Below are 16,150 nucleotides of genomic sequence, written 5' to 3' on the forward strand. Positions count from 1 at the left end.
AACTGTATTGAAGTCTAACTGCAACCACTGAAGTTAAAGAAAGAAACAGCATTCTTTTTTTACTTATGTGCCACAAACAGCTTCACTCCAGCAAGAGAGTTAGCCTTAACACCTCATGTGTTGCATTTAGCCTGCCAAGGAAAAAAAAAAATCACAAGATTAGGAAAAAATCTGTATGAGTTTAGTAAGTAATTTCAGATTATTCAGAAAATTTTTGACTACAGTCTAAGGCTGAGAAGCTGTTCACACAAGTCATTTGTACAAGGATCTTTGCAGAGGGTTTTTTTACTAGTGGAAATCTGTAAAACTCAAGTTAGATGATCTAAGCCCCAACCATGGCACACTCATAAGCCAAGTTAACTAATTTGTTCACCTGCAAAACAGAAAAGTCTGTTATGCATTGATTTTTCCATCAAGAAATCTTAAATGGCATCATGTACCCTGTGTGCATTCTGAAAAATGTGAACATGGGGCCCATTTGTTGGGGATGAGACTAAGACAAACAGAAACATATTAAACACATGAGTACCAAACCACAACAGGTTATTTTACTATTAAAGCCTAACAACCCATCCTATTTTGTTAAATCTACTTTTCTAAATCTACTTTTCAGCTTCAAAACAGACAAGATGTCCTTGACTTTACTAAGTTAGTTCCTCAGACTCTTCCTTCCCCTTATTCCCCATCAGAAAAATAGCAAGTCTTAGATGCTTATCTAGAGGTTACCTGCTCCGTCCCTTGCCCCATTTTAAAAACAACTATTTGGAAACCACTGCTGACAGGCAATTGTCCATGTCATGAGTTAGGTAATCTACGTTACTTAAAGTTGAAGTATTAATGGTCCATGGCTGAATAATTGAAGTCCACCTAAACTGAAAGTATCTCTATAGGAAGCAGTCCCAGTTTTCCCTCACTTTCAACTTTTTGTCTGGTCTAAAACTACATGTAACCAAATACAATTACTGAGTCTTTCTCAACACATGGAGTAGGGCAGAGCACAAATTTCTTTGGATGGCAGTATTAGTTTAACATGTTAGAAGAAACATGTGGCTGTGGTTTCACACTGAGCCATCATGTTGCCTAAATAGACCTAATTTCCTTACCCTGCCCCTGTCTATCCAGTTTCCCACCACCTCCCAAAAACCCCACTCTGCTGAAGAACAATGTGTGCAGATATGTAGTGAGCCAGATCAAGAAAACACCTGATCAAGAAAAAAAATTACCATTTTTCCTACTGCTTCCCTTGCAAAAACACTACCATTCATCTCAACCCACTGAGAGACTGTCTGGGGACAAGAACTGGCAGGAAAACACCTGAAAACAAATCACAGGAATGTCTGTGCTGCTGCTCAAGAAGTTCTGGAAGTAGGGTAGAAAGTAGGAACACTCAAAGGAATCAGCTTAACTCTTCACCACAAATCCACATCATGTGCCCTATGTCCCACCAAACCAAGATTGATATAGGATATTCATCTCCTGTCTCTGTAATACTGACAGCCTTAAATACTTCAAATTCCCTTCAAATGCACAACTATAGGAAAATTGAGTAGGCACTTGAGAAGATGTACAGAAGGCTACTTGTTTTGTCATGATTATAGAAAAGATTTTTTTCTTTTCAACTAACTTCAACTAATCAGTTTTGGAGCTCCTCAATACTGTCATTGAATTGGTCAGACTCTGGAGGTTCTACTGTTGGAGTCAGATTACAGCTGTTAAGGCTGCTCATGATGATAACAAAGAATAAAAAAAAAATACATTTACAGAGAAAACACACATTGTTGAAAAATTGTGATAAAAATCTTTATATATACCTGTACCTGGAGTTGAATTGTTCATGGTAGAAGGCCTGCTACTAATGCCAGAAGAAGCTCTTCAGGCCCACACTGAGAAAAAAATAAGACAAGATTACTAGTAAAAGCTGTTACAGAGAAAGGACTTGATATAAAAGCACAACAAATCCTGTAATTTATTCTTCCCAAGAACATCCCCTTTTTATACACATTATCCACTATTGCTGTGAACTTACTTTTCAAGAAAATAAATGCCAACCACACAACTTTTCCTTCTGTCTCAACATGTTGTCAAGTTCAGCTGCGTTACACTTCTTACTTCTCTTATTATTCATCCTACTGCAGTTTATGTTTTAAAAGATCAATAACAACAAATTCTTATGAAAAGAAGAGAGCTGGCTGCAGGCTCTGGGTCTGCAATACAACATTGCTTCCAAATGTGAGTAAACACACTGCCACACAGGTAAGGTCAGCATTTGTGACTGGACACAGTGGACTTTGAGCAAAACTAACTCAGGACATACCTTTTTTGCCAACCTAATCCTTGTCCTAAGAATTTGATGGTGGATCATATGTATTTAGAAAAAGTACTGAAAATCAAAGTGTATGCTTTAAGAGTATTGACAACTTGAGGCTCTAACTATTAACAGAGTTTGAGCACTACAGGTTCTTCAAAAATCAGTGCCTAGCTGCCAGTTAAGTCTGTTTACTCTTTAAGGCTGCACTAGTGTGCCAGCCAAATATCAGCTTCAAACTACCAACAAGAAACAAGGTACCATAACACCTCTGAAAAGCAGTTAAGGTTCCTGAAACTTTCACTACACACTTCCATAAAAGCATTTTCATGAAAAAGTTGAGATTAAGGGAGTGCTTTTACAAGATGGAATAAGCTGATCCAAACAGCTCCTCACCCCTTTGGTGGAAGGTGAGGTTCACATTGCCCCTGCCCCAGTATTCCCACTTGCTCATTGTCATTAGCTGTTTATCTTGCACCAGGTCTGGTGCCCAAGAGATTTTCCATGAGATGACTCAACTCTCCAACCTGCCAGCACTCTCTACTGAGTTAGGTTAGTCAGTTTATCAGCTGAAAGAGTGATTGAAAAGCGCCATGGTCCAGGGTGAAGAAAGGGGTAGGCATACTTGAAGAGGATACAGGACCAAGAAATCACCTTTTTGGCAGGATACTGCAATGTAATTAACATCCCAAACCAGTTACTAGTTTATAACCAGTTTAGTTATTAGAAGTACCTTGAGTATGACAGCATCTAGGTATTAAACACCTAAAGAGCATATTTTGATTTTAAAATGCACATCCTACTCATTAAACAAAAGCAGCAATATGTGCAGCTAGTAAGGGGTAGAAAGCTTTAAGGAAAGCCTTTTATTAAGCCAGCCCTTCCTTTTATTTACAGGAGGGCAGAACCCCACCTCAACTACTGCCATAACTCTTGTTGAATAAATGACAAGTTAAAAAACAAGTTAAACCCTCACATCTGAAGAACTCTCTGCATTTTTCAAGACAACTGTGGAAAAAAAAAATTGGTGTTTTAGCATGTCAGAGTCTGGCAGCAGGTGCCCTTTTTGAGCAACCTGTAGCTATTTTGTGGTTTCATTTTAAACCTGGCCCCAAATAAATCTATTATTATTTTGATAGAGAAGTTAATTTCAAGGACTTAACATGTATTCTCACAGTTTCATATTTAATTTTCTATGTACTGATATAAAAAACCCACAACAGACCTTCAGAATAAAATAGTTTTCCATCCTCTTCCATTTTTAAAAGCTGTCTTAGTTGATTCAACTCAGGATTCAAGTAAACATCTTGGTGCAGAACCCAGTATCTACTATTTTGACAAGCTATGTACTTATAATCTATGTAGAACTTACGAAAATGTGTTACGGTGATTTTTTTTTTTTTACAAATTAGTGTAAGTTGTCTAGGTATTAGTCTACAAATGAGAAAAATTTGTAAATTACACACTGTTAGACATGCATATTTCATAGAAATAATTTACAACAAAAATTATTTCTTTTCAACTTAAATTTTACTGCCTGCATCAATAACTTAGAGCATTAGACACTTTGTAGGTTTGGTACATGAAAATGCAACTAATAAATTTGATACTGATTTCCAGGCTTTAAAATTCTTAGAGGATGCCACATAAAATATTAACTAACTGTGAGGATTTACAACAGAACACTATGATGAGCAGATAGCTCTTAAAAACAAGTTACAAAGACCAGAACTTACTATCACAGATAATAAAAAAAGTCTATAAATCTACCATAATCTGAAAGATAATTCAGCTTTCTCCAAAAGAGTTCTAGCATATTCCAAAAGAAAAATGTATGTAACCTTCTCAAGAAGTATTCATCCTTTCTAGGTCACCCCATCACTACAGTTTTATCCAGTAATAATATTACTTGTGGGATTGTGCTGTAAACCAATGAAGCAATTCCAGGTTAAAGACACATACACAGAGAAATGCAATTCAGATGGCTGCAGTGATCTGAACTGCCCTGTATCCATACAGCTGAAGCCGTAGCTCACTGCAGCACAAAATGAACTGCTCTGGGATGGGGGATTAAAGCAGCTTCAGAAGGGAAAAAGTGATACCACAAAATTACTACCTTTAGTCATGACACATGCCTGGACCTACACTGATACATCATTCAATCACCATCTCCTAAGAGAGCTCCCTAGATTTTGCCTTTCTCCTGACAACCATTACCCTGGTAATACAGCAACCAAAATACAATGAAAGCTCTTAAAGTCCAAGTTCATCACCTAGTCAACCATTTTACTTGGTCTAATAAAAGACTAGCAAGGCTTTGAGCCTCTTACAATACAGGGAATCATCATTATTACAAATGTGTAACTGTCCTTACGTCTTCAATTTGATACAAAGAGGATTTTAAAATAAACATACTTTTCACAGTATTTATGTTTAAAAAGTTAACGATAAAACACTAAATCAAGACATCGTAGAATAATTGTCCTGCCACAGTCATGCTAAGCATAGAGCCCTTATCACAAAACTTAGTTTCTTACAACTACAATATTTTGACTATACTTTTATTATTATTTGAATGCTCCATGGAAATGCTATTCCAATTTATAATTGACACCAATACTAAGTTACATGCCTACTCATACAACTACAGCATATTTGTTTATTATATACAACATCCTTCCAGGGGGTTTGCTAAGAGAACTGCTAGGACTAGTGCACTCCAAAACCAACTGCTTTTGGAAGTGGATGACCAAGCTACTTCAGAAGTACAAGAACACCCGAAAGATGCTTTTCAGCATCTCATCATTCATGCAGCGGCATACGTGATAAGCCTTCTCAGTTACTGATTGTAAGCAAAAACAAACCCAATGCAAAAATATTCTAGAAGAATGAAAAGATAAATTGACACATGACAGTTCCCCTGCAAGTTGAAGTACAATGTGCATATGTTGGGGATATTCTGGATTAGTAAAGCAGATGACATCTACTTCATCAGTGTCTTTCCACCCCTATTCATACAGAATCCACTAAGAAATCATAGCATCATAGAATAGTTTGGGTTGGAAGGGACCTTTAAAGGCCATCTAGTCCACCCCCCCTGCAATGAGTAGGGACATCTTCAACCAGATCAGGTTGCTCAGAGCCCTGTCCAACCTGACCTGGGATGTTTGCAGGGATGGGGCATCTACCACCTCTCTGGGCAACCTTGGCCAGTGCTTCACCACCCTCGTTGTGAAACATTTCTTCCTTACATCTAGTCTAAATCTACTGTCTTCTAGGACAAGGGGTAACAGTTTTATACTTGTTAGCAGGGCCTATTGTAATAGTTTGTCCCCATATTTCCTACAAGCACTCTTTTAAGTACTGGCAGGCTGCAATAAGGTTTCCCTGGAGCCTTCTCTTCTCCAGGCTGACAATCCCAACTCTCTCAGCCTGTCCTCACAGCAGAGCTGTTCCACCCCTCCGATCATCTTTGTGGTCTCTTCTGGCCCCACTCCAACAGGTCCACGTCTTTCCTGTGCTGAGGGCTCCAGAGCTGGACGCAGAACTCCCGGTGGGGTCTGCACCAGAGTGGAGCAGAGGGGCAGAATTCCCTCCCTCGACTGGAATGCTGGCCATGCTGCTTTGGATGCAGCCCAGGACACAGTTGGCCTTCTGGGCTGCGAGTGCACATTGCCGGCTCATGTCCAGCTTTTCATCCACCAGAACCTCCAAGTCCTTCTCAGCAGTGCTGCTCTCAATCAGCCCTTCATCCCCCAGCCTGTACTGTTACCAGGGATTTCCCTGACCCAGGTGCAGGACCCTGCCCTTGTTGAACCTCATGAGGTTCACATGGGCTCAATGCCTCAAGCTTGTCCAGGTCCCTCTGGATGGCATCCAATACCATCAAATGATAGAATTCAAGCTCATGAAGCCACTTTGTTCAATCTCCTTCTTTCCCAGATAGCACTGAAAGAAATATTTTTAAAATACTTTATAACATGAAGCATTTAATGTGGTGGCAAATAATTTACTACAGACTGCTCTGGTAAAAGGGCTGGCAAGGCCTTGAGTGCTGAAAAAGTCCACACAACAAGTTAGTGTGGCCTAGGTAATGTGTTACAAAATTCTTACTGAATCTTTCTAGAGAGGCTAGAGGGTCCTACTATGTTCTAGTTTCTCTCCATAGACAGTTTTCAGTTGGCTACTCCTTAGTCGCTGTTAAGTCTAGCTCGGAAACAGTCTGAGCAGCCAAATCCTGCCTACAAAGCCACCCTGACATCCTTCCTTGCCTGCAGTTTGACAAGCACTTCTTTCAGCAGGCATGTCAGCTCACACTATCCTAATGCCATCACTACTGCTTCGGTTTTCAGAGCAGACCGTCTCAGACGAGACCGTTACTTAACCTAAGTGAGCTGCTTGCGCCAGTTCACAGTGAGGCCTCACAAGCAAAGGTAAAGAAGCAGGCAGGACAAAGAAGCATGGCTGCCTAACCTTTCACTGATAAGCACTTCTTCCAGCACAAAGCTATACTCACAGAAAGCAGCACCATAGTTCTGTTGAAGTGCCAGTGGGACTGTACTGATTACACAGCGAATATTCCGTATTTCAGACCTGTGGTCAATGTAGCTCAGTGGAATTGTTCCACACAAGGACAGCTACCAGCCCAGGGCTGGAACACCCTCCTCTGTTCCCTGACTCATCGCATCATTCCAAACACATTAATGATCTCCTAACGTGTTAACTGCTTTTTCGTAAACAGTAAGACTTGCCACCTCTATTTCCTGAGAATATTTCTGCATTTGTTTGGGATTATTACGTGGTGATAGGTAAACTAAGAGCAGTAGAGCACCTTACAGCTAGTTCAAGTTTATTCTTTCCTTTAATTGAGTTGGAATTAGAAACCAGTTGCTAGGAAAGCATAATGTGATTTTGGACATTTCTTTAAAAACAGGTAAAATTTATAGTTCTGCATAACTCCTCCTCCAGTAAGGAGGCCTCTACAAAGTGTACGACTCAATGACAGGTTAAAGAAACTAATTATTCTCCTGTAGCTACCATGGTCAATTTCCCTGGCTAAATAAAACAACTTCTTAAACAACTTCAGACTCTACAGCAAAAGATGCCTTTCCTGAAATTACTTAAGCTGTTCTATGATTTTTAAATTTCTGATAGTAATATATGTTAGTGATTCTGCAAGCCAAGTTTAAAAAAACGCTGTATTCACAGCAAAGAGGTACAGCAAACATCTAAAAGTCAATAACAGCTCTAGGTTTCTAAAGTCTTTGAGTCACATGTAGTTAGAAACAGGAGGGTACATCGGGTACTCTAAGATACTTCTTTAGACCATGTCCATTTGTCAAAACTATGGCACATATCTATTCAGCATTACTTCTGGAATCAATTACTCCTATAACCAGCCATCTTTTTTTAAAAAAGGCTGTATGTAAGCAAAACCCCCAACTTTTTCCCCCCCCAACTTTCAACTGCAGTATTTTCCTCCTCTCTTCCTTGCTAGTCACAAGTTCTTCAGTACAATTCAATTAATTACAAATGGGACAGTCTCATAGAAACTTGTGTTTTACCTGAAATATGTATTGTTCGTTTTCCTAGAATACAGCTAGTCACCTTTCTAGACTATTATTTCTAAGGCAACAACCAGGAAGAATATGATCATAGCTTTTTACTATGAGATAGCTAGAACAACAAAAAAGGGAGCCCAATCTTAAGGGAAAATAATTCTTTCAAAAAGCACCTTTCTCCCTGCATACAAATTAAAATTTTGTACATTTTTCTACAAGATTCTACATGGTAACAAATGAGTTACTGTTCCAAAAAGGGCACACTTTGAAATATGACAATTTCAAGCTATACCAGGGAAGAATTGTTGCTAAATGTAAATGAACTGTTCTAACAGATATCTTACTAATTTTTATAGAATCTGATTGTGGAAAAAAGATAAGGGTCATGAGAAGAGTAAAAAATTTCCATTATCTTCTACTTCTGCAGTAAGCTATCTACTACCTGTTATATTCCTCTATTCTTTCTTCCACAAACCGTGTTTGTAACACAGATGCAACTCCTACTTCTAAAATCAGGATTTAATGTGAAGTACAATGCCATTGATGCCAAAATAAAAAGCTGTCCATGAAAGTGGAGGTAAACCAAGGGAAATTTCGAAGTCATATATTTGTATTTAAAATAAACTGACCTTACAAAGAAAAAGCTGCCATTTCAGTAAACTGAAACAGAAAGAAATCATAGGCAATGATCAAACAGGCAAGCCTCCTTTCCTCCACTGCAAAGACCCCTCACAAACACATTGGCTCAACAGGCTGATCATCAGTCATCCTAGAAGCATGTTGTTTTAGCACAGATAGCTGCTCCCCTGCAGGCTTGAATGCTCAGTGGCTCTGCTAGCAATACAGGCCACTTCACTGCCTCTATCAACTGCTGAAGCTCCCTGTCACACTGGCAACAAGATACTGCACACTTTCAAAGAGTCATGCAACAGTAATTAAAAATTGAAAAGGAAAAGAATGAATCAAGTTTTAGGCTTGTTGATTTCATTAACAAAGGGATAAAGGGCTCTTTTTAGAACAACAAATAATCAGTAAAGCTGCAGCAGTCTGTCACACAAACTAAATCATCTTACCTAATTGTGATAGAAAAATTTCTTAAATATAAAGTTTCTATGACACAAAAATAACTTGAATAAACAGTTATTTTCAGATGCCATACTGAAGTTGGAAAGACAATATGCACTCCAAAATAGCCCAAAATACACTACATGAAGTAGTTAGCAAGAATTTCAAATCCAGCAGTTTCAAGAACTGCATACAAAATAGTTTTAGAAACTGTCTAGTCATCTCATCTTAACTTTTGCAATGTAGATAATGTAACAGTAGAATCATGGAATCATTTCACTGTTTTTCAATAAAATGGCTGGAAAAAATGGTTAATAACAAAAGTGACTACACACATACATTTGTCCTGTTGCCTTTTTTTAAACAGCTATTTCTCTTTTTTACCAATACAGACTGTTTTAAGATTGATGAAGTGGTTTAAAATCATAAAATCACAGAACAGTTTCAGCTGGAAGGGACCTTAAAGATCATCTAGTTCCAAGCCCCCTCACCAAGGGCAGGAACACCCTCCACCAGACCAGGCCACTCAAAGCCTCATCCAACCCAGTCCTGAACACTTCCAAGGATGTGGGTTTTCATATGGAAGAATAAAATAAGCTCAGAATGAATCTGCTTTGAATCCTGCCTTTGTGCCAAAGTGAAAGGCCTTTGCAGAGATGTTTTCCTCTTCTGTTTTTCTAACTAAAGGTAGAGATAATAGGAAAACAGAATTTTTACCTGTAGGGAAGTTACAGTATTTTGGGGTTTAGTTTTTACCTTTGAGCATATTAAAAGGTAAAGTAGAAATGCTTGTCACAAAGATATTCCTGAAATTAACTGAAAAATTTTTGGAGCAGTGAGTGCTTCTGGCTGTGCTATCACAGTGTGACATCACATATATAGTTTAGGCAGTTATGTCCAGAGACCATGGCGTTACCAAGTACCTAACAGGAGCAACCATAAAGCACTGAACAGCTGAAAAAGGCACAGAAATTAATGCTGAAGCCATGCAGACAAGTTGTTTAATTTAGGTCTTCTTGTAGAAGAATCAAAATAGAATTTTCTTAAGGGACTTAAATGAAGAAACTGAAATAAAAACCTGCACCTTTTAAAACCATGGAAATGCTAACTGCATTGATCCAAACTGGGAGCTATGTGGATTGCAAAGCATTCACCTCTAGTTTATACATGTTTGTTTTTCAGGTCAGCAGCAGGCATATGGAAAAGGAGATAAGCTTTACCAAGGTACGGCGTTCATCCTCCCCTGGGGAAACAGCAGAGGACAGAGGGGAAGGAGGCAGTGAGCTCATGAGACCAGAGTTGAGCAGCACCTTTCCCTTGCCTCTCAGCAAACCAACTAGCAGACATGTAATACACTTACTGCATGGTATATACCTACACCATTTACTTTCAGTGGTGGACTGCTTTTACTGTTATTTTGCTGGAAAAGAATGTTAAATGAATCATCCAATTCTACTGTATGTCCAAGGTCACATCTTATTAATTCAAGAATCACCAATTGTATCTCACATGCTTTAATCTGCAGTCACACCCAGTCAAAGTTGGAGAAACCACAAGCTGCTAACTTAAAATCATTTGAAACCAGGGAGACATCTTAAAATTGCAAAGAGGCAAAGAAGAATCCAGCTGCTGTTACACATTTTCAGGTCATCCATAAAGCAAGCATCCACAACAGCAACTTCTGCATCCATAGCTACCTGGCAAAGCAGGTCATGATCTCCCCATTTTAAATATTTGCCTTGCCACAGTTTAACAGATGCTCTAAAAATACAAAACACACACACACTATATAAAAGTTTTAAGTACAATTCTAGCACAAAACCAACTCCTTGTCTTTCAGATGCAACACGTGAGCCACAAAACTTCAGACTTTGACTAAAAATCTATTAAGAAGCAAAACTCAAAACAACAAGTGCTCTTTATACATGGCGGGGGGGGGAATGCATCTCTGACAATTAAAGCCCTGAAGTCATATTTTAAGCACTTTCAACATTTTGCATGTAGTCATCTTCATTATCACCACTTATGTTTACACCTCACTACAGCAGCAGAAACCAGGAACGCAGGTAGTTGTTATTTAAAGAATTCAGGTTCTATTTAATTGAAAATTTTTGTACTATTAACAGTACTCACCAACTACAATAACAGAAAAAGTAAAAATGTAAATTCTGAAAGGACCTCAGACCCATGTCCTAAATATGACCTAAGTATTCTTCTCCACCTTCCACACATTCTAATTTAATTCTTCCCTTCTCACTAAAATAAAAAGGCAACTAAATATATGGCAGGTAAATACGACGAGTTTTCATTAAGCAACAAGGTCAGGAAGAAGGCAAGAGTCATTTTGTCTGCTTGACTCACCATAAGCCTTTGTCTAGGAATATGCAAGGGCCCAATAACAAAAAGCACTTCTTAAATTGAGAGGTCCTCAATCATTATTTAAATTAAGTAGGGGTTTTTTTAATATATATAGATAGCATAACTATAATACTGTGTAGTTTTTTTCCTCTTTTCTAGAGACAATTTGTCTATGTCCTCAGCAATATTAAGGCATAAAATTTGGCTACTTGTTAAAATATTTTCCTAAGAAGGTGCATTGTGGCTTTCAGTTTTCAGGATGGAGAGTGGGAGAAAGCATACTAGTAGTTTGACTCATTTAATTGCAGAATCTAGTTTTTAAAAGACATAAATACTACTTAAATGTACCAAGAAAATTCTATATCTAACAATGTTACTATCCTATATACATAAGACTTAAAACATCTGATCTGATTGATGTAAGAGACACTTAATTGAATAGAAACCTAAGAATTCAGACTATAATTCAGAAATAACATAAATTTACTCATACTAACACTGCAGCTGAATTCTCTGATGCAAAATCTTCAACAGAAATACCATCTTAGCCTCTTCTTCCCACGCATTTCCATCCCACTTTCCCACTGTGAACCAAATGGACAAACTAATTTGATGAAAAAAATTATCCCTGATCTTGTCTACAGCAGAATCACAGAGCTGTGTCTGCATACCTGATGGCATGATTTCACAGTACATCCCAGCTGAATTAATGGTTTATTGCCACAAAAGTGAACCTTGACATTGAATTCTGTTAAGCTGCACTTCTTTACAAACTCATATTAAAAATAATTTCTTTTCCCAAAAACTTCAGCAGCAATTCTTAAGTGGCCTAAAGCACTCATTCACAACATGGTCACATACCAGGCAGCAGTGTCTGAAGGCGTGGGCTGAAATAAAGCCCATGGGCAGAGGGTGTGGGTAGAGCCGGGCAAGGCTCATTAAGACCTTTCAGTGCACTCAGGGGACTGACAGTGTCTTTCTTGCTGCTTGGATTCACATCACCAGGTGGCCAACTCCTTGGTCATCCATGACTGTCATTGGACATAGACCCCAGCCACTATGCCTCCCAGCTACACAGCTCTAAGCTACTGGCACACACATCCAGCATTGTAATTGCCAAATTAGTTGGTTTTCCTCTAATCCTCATTTATAATCAGTCTTTAGATCACTATTTAAGGGTCATGTGGTTTCAGTTTCTCACATCATTAGTGTTTTTTGTGATTTTTCAACCCTTCTCCCACTCTAGCAGAATCTGCAGCAAGAAACAACCTCTTCATGTGGATGCCAGGAGAGAAAAAGGTTAAGATACGCTGCTCAGAGCCCAGCCACACAGCCTTTACTCCTGTTTCTTCAAACTGCTCCTTAAGGAGCACACACTTCTTCCCCCAAGCAAGCAGAGTCTTATACCACAGATGCTCCAGACAGCATATGGAGGATTTTCTACGCTCTCTATATACTGGCCATTGCTGAATGATGGCAGAAGACAGGGAAGTTAAATTCTTGTTTAGCATTCTAAATAGATGAACGCCCTTTTAAAGTGCCCAATGTTACAATAAAAACCAACTACTAAATGCATGAAAATGATAGTTAGTTAAAGTGGAGGCCAGAAAGACATCCCCAGGAAAGATGCTTCACATCCTTCTCTCCTAATGATATCCTGCAAGACAACCTGGGAGGACCCCACACCGGACTTAAACATGGAATGGATGGCTATGTACAGAAATCAAATTCTGCCTCTTCCACCTTCTGTGATAGTGTTTATACATACTAGAAAGTGGGCTTGATATTCCAAGTTTACTGGTTTACTTGGCTATCCCAAGTTAATCTTTCTCCCCTTCTCCTGGAAGTTACACTGCAGATATCTTTACAAATTTAAGAGTAAACCTCCGTGTTTTCACATCCAGGAGTCCACTTCAGCCTTTGCTTATAAGGGCTTCAAATAGGTATGTAGACTTACACTGGACAGTTGAATTAATGTGAAAAGTTATTAAGCAATATTTTGAATTATGAAAAGCACCATTCCCACTTTTGTGATATGGAAAACAACAATAATTGATAAAAAGCCAAGAAATTGTATTCCCTGAGCCATTTAACTTTTCATCTGAAAGTATTTAATAACATTAAAAGTTGACTGTTTTCAGAGTACTGCATCACTACCCTGGTAAGTTAAAATATCAATAAATAGATTCAGCATGTTAGCTTGAGGTCACATGAAGAAAGCTCTATGCAGACTACCAACACAAAGAATTTCATAGTCCCCAATGCCCGTGGACAAAAATCCCTGACATTTTAAATAGAAACTTCAACTCTCAAGGTGTTCAAAAGCTGGAAGCATCACATAGTATGCACCTCTGCTTTATATTATGATGCAAACACTGTACTCTCTACCCCTTAATGTTGGCAAAATTGTGGGAGCAGGAGAACAGTAGGTTATTCCACAGAATAACACAGAATAACCTTCCACGTTTTTCATTTGTTTTCTCTCCTGTAAGGTAAATAATAATCTGCCTTTTACTCTGTACCTTGTGATGAAGGCATGACAAAAACAATCAACACCACAACTTGGTAAGTACATCATTACCATTGCTTCCCCTTCACAATCCCAACAATACTCATGCAGGCAAGTCAATATTAAACTTTCACTTTACTTTTTGCTGTCTTTAATAGAACGACACACTTTCCTGTTTCTCACAGATTTTGGAGTTCTGTTCGCAGAAGATTGTTTTAATGGTGTGAAATACACAGTAAACTAAGGACAGCTTAACTCTCATCAATTTGCTCCTAGTGCAGCAGGTAGAATTCAGCAGTGCTCTGCCACTATTACTGATCTGCAGGACAAGCAAAGAGAAACGATTTATTATCTGCACTTGTCACAGAATGGCATCACACAATCTCAGGAACTGACTTACCACTCTTTTGTATCACTATTAGGTAATGTATTTGGGATACAAGACTACACATGGAGAACCAAACAATCCCAAAACCAGTCAAAGTAAAGGAGTCTCGAAATTGACAATGTTGAAATAACAAAGTGATCTTCAGATCAGTTTTCAATACAGGTTCTTCTCCCCTCCCTGACAGGCTGCATTTATATAATAAAGCAAGTGTATTCCATGCACTTCAGCATCTCCATTTTAAAAATAGTTTATTAGTAATATGACTTTGGAAAATGTACCAGTTTGCACAAGACTCCAGGAGGGGCAGACATACTACTAAAGCCCTTTTCCACAGTTCTTGTTTACACAACACTTCGCACACTAATTCACCTTTCAATAAAACTGAATAGATTCATTTGAAAATAATTAATCTGAGGATCAGAATAACTTATGTCTTGTATGTTCCTGTTGTTTCCTGGCTCAGTGTACTAATATAGCCTATTCATACTTAAAGCAACTACAACACTTGTTTAAAAGGTTAATTTCTCAAATTTATTGAGGTGCCTTCCCATTTAGAGAGAACATCTTTGTTATTGCAGCAAAACAAAAATGTTTCTGGTTTGTACACTAGGAGAACTGCTAAATGAGCATCACCAATATCAAAGACATTTGCTTCTCCCTAAACATATTAGGCTCTGCCAATAAGCATAGTAAAATGTAAGGTCCAACTATTGCCTCACTAAGTTTGCACAAACGTTGAGTGAGCAAGAAAAGTAAAAATTACAAATTACACCATTTGCATGTCAAAGAAGTTCATACTAAAATGAGGACATGGTGTAGAACTGCATTACAACTTAGTGTATCACAGGAATTCACAGCAGAAGTTGGCATGAGTCAAATGTAGGTATCAGTCTAACAGTTTGCTGTTCTCTTTAAATTGAAGAATAACTTGACACTTCACAGACTTTTATGACTACATTTTTTACTCTTTAAAAATAAAAGAAGTTCAGTAATACTAAGTCTGCATCTGGATGTACAGACATACTTATACTTCCACCTGTCACATTTAAGACTGCCTGCTTCAGAATTTAAAATAAGATACACCATTACCCAGTGTATCAAATCTGCAGTTTGATGCAGAAAGTCCAAAACAGACATCACAACCAGGCTCCACAGGTTAGAACACTGTAACATTATATACTTTGCATTTATGGTAAATACAGGGCAAGAACCTAAGGAAATACACAATTTCAAGAGGAAAATGCTATGTCACCTCCTGGCATCTTCAAATTGCATATGGATGGAAGTAATTAGCTTATGAAAGAAATTACAGACTGTATTATCAGAGCCTTGGGAATTTTTTTAGACAATTTGCATTCTCAAATTAATCATGACACTCTGAAGACACATGTTTTGGATTGTGTGCCCTTTGAGTATTTAATCTGCAGCTTCAGATTTAAAGCTTTTCTCCCCAACAAAAGCCAGAATTTTTTTTTTATTTTTTTAAAAGCAAGATTCATGTTCTCAAACAATCAAATAACTCTAGGACTAAAAGCCCTAGGAATTGCACACTTGGAGTCAAGTGGTTGGAAACTAATAAAAGTCCACAATGATGTGCATCACATAAATTAAGTATTACTTGAATAAGCTAATCCTAATAGATGAAAGATTTGCATCAAGATCAACAATAGAGTATAATACTTCTATTCACAAGCTGAACTTTCAATTACTAAATATTTTCTAGGAGAGTAGTATTGTATGCAGGAAAAATATGATCACACCTATGATACAAAAAGGACAAGAACTGCGGGTATCATCTGTGTTTTGTTTCCTCCCCACTTCCTTAGCAATGTTTCTTACCAGTTTCTCACTGCATGACTCTTTCTCATGCAATGGTACCTGTTCCTCAGCCCAACTCTGCTTCATCTGTTGGAACAATTAATAATAAACTACCCACTGTAAGAATCATCCTTTAGATTAAAGCT

Source organism: Phaethon aethereus, assembly GCF_964289735.1.
Source record: "Phaethon aethereus genome assembly, chromosome: Z".
NCBI lineage: Eukaryota > Metazoa > Chordata > Aves > Phaethontiformes > Phaethontidae > Phaethon > Phaethon aethereus.